Source organism: Gossypium hirsutum, chromosome A12 (assembly GCF_007990345.1).
Source record: "Gossypium hirsutum isolate 1008001.06 chromosome A12, Gossypium_hirsutum_v2.1, whole genome shotgun sequence".
Lineage (NCBI taxonomy): Eukaryota > Viridiplantae > Streptophyta > Magnoliopsida > Malvales > Malvaceae > Gossypium > Gossypium hirsutum.
The window spans coordinates 67,363,214-67,371,868 of NC_053435.1; positions in this window are offsets into that span (position 1 = coordinate 67,363,214).

Genomic DNA, 8,655 nt, shown 5'->3' on the forward strand with positions numbered 1-8,655 from the left:
CTCATTTAGCCGATTATAGAGAATTAAACATATATATCTCTAGGATATACTCTACATGGCCGAATACACTACATTAATTTCCAACATTATCTATGTAATTACCTATAGGTTCTTATACCTTAATTCACACATTTAGCCTTTTAATGCCTATTGATCAATTGTACATATATACCGCCAGACCGTACGTATAATCTTACTTTACATAACACTACTCAATTCTTCGAAAGCATACTAACAAAATATCATGTACTATGCCGAACCTTTAGGAAATCAAGCACCTAATTCATCCATTTCAATACACCCAATCGGCATTGCTCAAGGCATTAAGCAAGGTCTAGGTTCGGCTATTACACACATAGTATTAGAAATTATAGTTTTTAACAGATCAACTTCTTTCATCAACATTTCTTCATCAAAACTTAAAGATAAAATCATTTCCTTCCTTCATCTACCATAACCGAATGTTCAATTCAACCATCCAAATTCAAGTTTTGGCATGGGCTAAGTAAGTAGCATGATAATAACCTAAACAAACTAGAATTTCAAAAAATCTAACTTGATTCACTAACCTTCCTAGTTTCAATGGCCTGTTTCTCCCCCTCTCCCCTCTTGTTCGGCTAGAAACAAAGTTAAACTTTGTTTTCTTCCCTTCTTTCTTTATTCCTTTGTCTCCCCCCATTTCCTTTATACAATCACAATTCCCATCATCATCTCTGGCCGGCCACTATAAGATGGGGCAAATGTTGAATGCAAGTCCACCTTTGTGTTGACATGCACTAATAAGCCTTTAAAATTGCCTTATTCATTTCACCATGTCTCATGTTGATCCTAATTAATAATTCCTCATACAATTGGCAAAATTAGGGAATGAATATCACATGCATGTACACATAATAAGATAAGAATATAAATTATTTTCTAATCGGTTTTGTGGTCCGAACACTTCCCGCAGGGTCAATTTGGGCTTCACATAATCCGACAGAATTTTAGAAACATATGAATAAGCAAAAGGTGCTGAAAAGGTTTTATATATTTAGTGTTTCCAAACACTCTTAATTCTACTAGGGTTGCCACTCTTATGTTACTGAGAAGATTTTTGGCTTCCATATCAGGTCATACGAATATTCTGGACTTTTGACCCGATACTTTGTTTTGATCAGATTGATTATGTTTTTCTATTCCCATACCATATAAACTTCAATATATTTTTTATTAAATATTTTCTCATCCCAAATTTTACCCTAGATAAATTATGATGATTTTACCTTAGTAAATTTGTTTTATTGAAGATATTATCATAATACTATTTCTGCCACTCATATGTTCACTAACTGGTTTGAGTGCAATTTTATTTTCATGTTATGGCTTTTAAAGCAACATAAAAACGTTAAATACGATCTCGCATTATTCTTGCGAATGTAAATCATGTACTATTGCATTTGAATTAAATTTCTTCTCATTTTCAATTTAGTGAGATAACCAACTTTCATACCACTGATTCTATTTTTCCATCTTGGAGTAAACCATTAATTATTCGCTAATGTTCCTATTCTCCTTTCTATCCATTTTCGTTGCATTTGCATTCAAACGCGCAATTCCTTTATTCAAGTATTTCAGCTAGTCAGGGGTGACTAATTGGACATATTACATTAGGGTCTCTATGTGATCTTATATTAAGGTTTTGGATTTTTGCTATTAATTTCATTTAAACCATAGTCACGAAGTCATTCTACTATCGTATCATGACTGAGCTCTCCCTAATGACATACCATTACGAAAGCATCTACTCAGTACTCATCAAATGACCTTTTCATAAGTGTGTTACCCTTATAAGATATCCTTAATCTATTGGGATAATATCCGCTCTCCCATATGATCCTATTTTTATCTCACGTAACCATTGCATCTTCCTTAATGAAAAGTCAATCACTATTATGTAATGATCAAGTCATCCATCACAAAGATGGACAACCGGTGGCCACGTTTACTTTTCATAAACCATGTAATACCAATGAGAGGATATCATTTACCCATGTTTCGAGCTATGAATTCCATTGTTGTGAATGACGCTACATACTGCAGAAGTCGTACACCCAATGCACCAATTTTTGGTTCCTTATCCATATGAACTTAGGCTTTTATTTACATCAAAGTGTACAAGTCATGCATACATAATGTAACAACTCGTTTTTAATGGTGTCAAAAATAGTGGTCTCAGGACTACAATTTCAACGAGTGAGTCAGTATGATATTATTTATTTGTTATTGATAGAGTTATTAAAGGTTGCGCTAAATTTGGTAATGAAATTTTAACGTTTAGATAGTTAATTAAGTAAAAAGGACTAAATTGTAAGAGTTGAAAAATTATTTTATATTAGTTAAATGTGTTAAAAGGCTATGGAAATGTAATTAATGGACTTAGATGGTAAATATATACCATATAGATATATAGTGGACGGTTTTGGAGTATTATATCATGAAATTAAATTAATTTTATAGGGGTAATATAGTAATGAAGTAATTAAAAAAATATAAACAATAAAATTAAGTGATCATCTTCTTTGTGCCATCATCTACCACCAAAAAGCACCATTGAGATAGAGCTTGGAGTGTTCTATTCTTATCCTAGCTTGCAAGTAAGTGGATTTGGCTTCCACTTCTAGTAAATTTTATGTTTTTGTAATCGTTTTAACATAATCTAGCTAACTCGGGGGTTAATTCTTAAAATTGTTAAATGTTTTAAAAGTTTCCATTGATGAGTTTGATGTGTTTTTGAAGTTTAATGGTAGATTGTTAAGCATGGTTATTAAATAGGACTATTTTGTAAAGTAGTGTAATTTTAATGTTTAGGGATTAAATTGTTAAAATAGTAAAAATCCATGGAAATATTGTGAAATTGTTTTAAATATAGGCTGAATAGGGACTATATAGAAATCAACTAGTATGGGTATAACACCCCTAACCCATACCCGTCATCGTATTAGGTTATAGAGCATTACCATACAAACATAACATTTAAACTGCATTTCATACATTATCATAAAACATTATAAAACAATCATTCACATACATATCATCCCTAAATCGAGCCCTTGAGGCCCTAAAATTACCTTAGAAGCGATTTAGGACTAAATTGGAAACATTTGAAAAGTTTATGAAAAAGTTACAAAAATTTGGCTACAAGGGTCACACGACCGTGTGGCCAAGCTGTGTGCCTCACACAGCTGAGAACATGCCCGTTCAGGTCTATTGTACACTTAGAATTAGGGACACACGGCCGTGTCCCAGCTGTTGCCTCATCCAGTGTAACTCTTTAGCCTAGGTCACACGATCGTATCACATCGCTTTGTGACTCTGGCCATGTAATCTCGAATCAAGCCGTATGCTAGGCCATGTACTTACTAATTGCATACAAAGGACCTGAGGGACAAACAGACCAGTCGCCCATAGGTCACAACTTGTGTCTCGGGCCAATGTAGACATAATATTTACTAAATCAGACCATGTCAACACACATATCGTGCATCAAAATCTTTAGGCCTTTTGTGATAATCAGCACCTATCAAACTATCAAAACTGCTTATCAAAAGTCAGTACATACATTCAATAACTGCCATTCTAAGAATTTCCACATTCATTTACTTGCCTGTGAACATCCAGAATATCATCGAATACTTGAGAAAACTCACACGAAGTGTAACACCCCTTACCCATATTCAACGCAGGAACAGGGTACGAGGCGTTACCGGACTCATCGCACAAACAACATACAATTTCAGGTTACAAATTTCCATCCAAATTAAAACTTTTTGCATTCAATCACAATGTCCCTATTAAGAGCCTGCGAGGCCCAAAACATGCTTTGGAAGTGGTTCGGGAATAAACTGAGAACTTTATAAAATTTTACCAAACTTAGGAATTTTTTCACTAAAAAGGGGTCACATGCCCATGTGGCTATGGGACATGCCCGTGTGGGCAGGCCGTGTGGTCACACACGCCCGTGTTCCAACCTTGTGTAACTCTCTGTTTGTCACCCAAGAACAAATTGAAGACACACGGGAAGTCAAAAACTTGTGTGCTAGGCCGTGTGCTCAAATTAAAAGTTATGATATTTCGTAAAATAGGTGCAGGCTTCACACACTCAGGACACACGCTCCTGCCTGAGGCCATGTCACCCACATGGCTGAGACACTAGTCTGTGTCTCTGCCTGTGTGCTCAATTCTGAGCATTTTATTTCTCAAAATTAAGGTGTGGGGACACACGGCCTAAGCACATGCTCGTGGGGCAAGTCGTGTATCACACACGGCCTAGGAACATGCCCGTGTACCTACCATTGTAGACAAAAATAAGGCTATTTACCAAGCCATTTTGCCACCCTTTGATGGGCACACCTATGCAACACCATATAACACCAATACAAGCATATACATACAACCAAATCAGCCACAACCAAGACATCAACACATCATTCATATGCTACCATCTATCATACACAAACATCACATACCTATCTACTCATTCAAGTAAAATCCCACATCCATGAGAGATATCATCATATAGATTACTTATACCAATAGTAGCCAATTTCAAAAGGCCTTATACAAAATGAAATTTAAACCAATAATAGCCAATACATTTAGCCAAATCAATTATGACACATAACAAAATGACTAAGTCCCCTATACATGCCATAACTCAAATTGTTGAAATCATTGGTACCAAAATAATTGTTGATAGTGTGGGTGGATCTCCAATGGTCTCCGATCCCTGAGCTAGCTTGGTGACACTATAATTTAAGGGAAAGGAAGAGAGTAAGCTATAAAGTTTAGTAAGTTCCTATGCAAATAATAAGCATCACAACCACACAATTAACATACAATTAACATATTAAAATTTGACACGGAGTTTAAAATCTTATAGTCATAACTTACTCAATCACCACCTTACCAAGGTTTCATCACATATCGAGCTCATTACGTATGAGTTTTTTCGTACATACCTATACCAACTCGCAAGATAACCATAGTTTTTCACAACTTTGACATTCCTGTTGAACACTCAGAATGTAACACCCCCTAACCCGTATCCATCGTCGGAGTGGGGCTATGAGGCATTACCAAACCGTATACAGCTTAAGTAAGTTAAACATTACTATTCATGCTTAAGATAATACAATTTCAATTATACAAATCAAATATGCTTTTCCTTTAACATCCAAATAAATAAAAATTATAACATAGATTAATATATGATAGTTTCATGCACATATCTTAAGACATTAAATACATATATCAAATACATGCTAACACACCACTTTAAATTAATAAATAACAAACATATTTTCAATAAAATATATAATACACATTTTAGTATACCACTATGAACCATTAATTAAACATAAAATACAACCCATGATACACCCCATTCACATACTAATTTCACATAATTAACACTCATATAACCAAATATACATTCTCATATCATTGATAAATATACTTAATTTTACATATGGCCATTCGATTATAATATCAACTTTACATTTCTTTTTACTATTCAAGTGGTCATAGTTTAAATCACCAAATATATACATATACACAAGAATCATACCAATCCGTCTCATAAAATATGCCATGAAAACATATCAAAATATTTAATAACATAACCGAATATACATTATAACTAATATAACTTCTTTATTGAATTATATAACAAACATATCAAACACATATGTTCTTTGTATTGAGCTCATTAACTTGAACTACTTATAATGCAAATCATATCTTCCCAATACATCAAAATAAAACCACAATAGAAATATTTTTATCTTTATCTAATCATCATTCAACTTACTACCAAATACATGACCAATCACCTCAATACATATACTTTGAAATAATGTACATGTCAAAATAATGCATCATATGCAAGAAAGTAAATATATATATAAAAATGCCGAACTATTAAACAAATATATTCATTATCTTATTCCAACATTTATTCAAATATACTCAACAACTAATTTTAAACCATTACTAACACATATAAACATAATCAAATCATATTAACCAAAGGTAGCATAATAGACATAATTCATACTATTATATATGTATCTTAGTCGATTCACTCAAACCACATCCAAAATCATCAACCAACTTTTATGCACAAAACACATATCACAAACACCATTCATCCATGGCACATAGCATTATAAGCAAAATGAACTTAAACCATAATCAAAACATAACCAAATTCAAGCATAGAAGTTAAGCCATTTTCGCATGGCTTAAATTATACATAAACCAAAATCCAACATTTCAAAAGTATAATCCAGCCTATACATGCCATAGATTCGAAAGTTCACTTATAAAAATACTAAAGCCAGTCGATAGTGTGATAGACTTTGTTGACAATCCCTGAGCTCGTAACTTGAATCCAAAATCTATAAAACAGAGGTAAACAAGAACACACACACAGTAAGCTATTTAAGCTTAGTAATTCATAAGCAAATAAACATCTCAATAACATAATCAACTCAAACTATACTATCATATTCACATTAAAACAAACTTTCAATTTCATGTATATCATATACTTCCACATATAGAATTAGTTGGAGCCGAATGTACATACATAAATCAAAATATAACTTAATATACATATTCATAGTATATGGCCGAATATACTATTCAAATACGCATATGTTCACATTAATAACTTGTAAAATTTAGCAAAACATATCAAATGGCCAACTTACCTTAATTTCAAATAAGTGATCAACTAACTCATACCCGACCGTTTAGACATTTTACACCTTCGAACACAACTTATCATTGCCCGTTGAACCATTTGGAATTGAATAGGATACTCGGATAATCACATATATCGAACAATGCCAACGTCCCAGACGTGGTCTTACATGCTATCTCATATCGATGCCACTGTCCAAGACAAGGTCTTACACGAATCAAATAGATGCTGATTCCTAGACATGGACTTACTCGTAACCCCAGATGTGGTCTTACTCGAGAACACATATAGGAAATCCTATGTCATGACATATGTATCCTAGCTATTCTTAAGGTTCGTACAGGACTTTTAGATGTCGTAACTCAGCTGAAACGAATTCATAAACATAGCTGCCAAGCTTGTACACATTCGGCTAACTCATATATATACATTCAAATATTCAATTTCAGCATATGTAGCTCACATTTAATTAAAATTAACAATTTCTATTTAATTATAAACTTACCTCGAACGATGAAAAACGAAAAGGGACGACTAGTCGACAACTTTAGCTTTCCCCCGATCCAATTCCAATTTATTTGGTTCTTGATCTAAACATATTCAAATTAAGCTCATTCAAACATATTTTCACTCAATTTAGTCGAAAAACACATAAATGAGTAAATTACTATTTTAACCCTGACATTTTACACTTTTTACAATTTAGTCCAAATTGCACAAAACACAAAACATGCAAAATTTGCACATACCAAGCCTAGGCGGAATCTTCCTTGTGTTCATATAAGTCCATACATTCCATTTATTTCACATTTTAGCCCCTCAATTTATTATTTTTGCAATTTAGTCCTAATCACTCAAAATTATCAAAAATTCAAATACAAAACATGATAATCTATCACATATGTTTTATTTTCCATCGTCAAACAACAAAAATCACAAACTTCCAACAATGGCATAACTCAAAATATTCATCAAAATAAAAAATTCAAGCATGGGCTTTGTACAAAACATAGCAACGATCTCAAAAAACTTAAAAATTATCAAAAATGAGCTAGAACTCACCTTGAATCAAGCTTCAATAGTGTCGAACCCTAAGCTTTCTTTATTTATTTTCTTTAGTTTCAGTCATGAGAAAAATGAAGAACATGGCTTTTAATTGTTATATGTTTTATGATATATTAACATATTATGCATTTACATAATTAACCTTTATAAATTAATTCAAAACCATTATAATCATGTCCTTAACAGTCCATGCTATAGCCATTTGGTCTAATTCATTTTAAACCTCCCTATTAAAAGAACAATAACAATTTAGCCCTTTTACAAATAACCATCAAATTTTTATTTTATGCGATTAAGCCCTTTTATTAATCGAGCACTCAAATGACAAAATTAAAGCACGAAATTTCACAGACATGAATTCACACATAATAAACATAGAAAATAATTTTAAAATATTTTTCTAACTCAGATCATGGTCCCGAAACCATCATTCTGAATAGGGTCTAAATTGGGACTGTTACAACTCTCCTCCTTAAGGATTTTCGTCTCGAAAATCTTACCGGTGAATAGGTTCAGATAACGTTCTTTCATTGCATCTTCTGGCTCCATGTGCTTCCTCAACTCCGTGTTTATGCCACAGTACTTTCATTAACTGATTTTCTTATTTCGCAACTCTTTAATTTCGCGAGCTAGAATATGAATCGGTTCTTCCTCATATGTCATATCAGGCTTAATATCAATCTCTGACGGACTAATCACGTGTGAGGGTTCAGATGATATCTACGAAGCATCGAAACATGGAATACATTGTTTATCTTTTCTAACTCAGGTGGCAACAACAATCTATATGCAACCAGCCCAATACGCTCAATAATCTCATACGACCCAATAAATCGGACTCA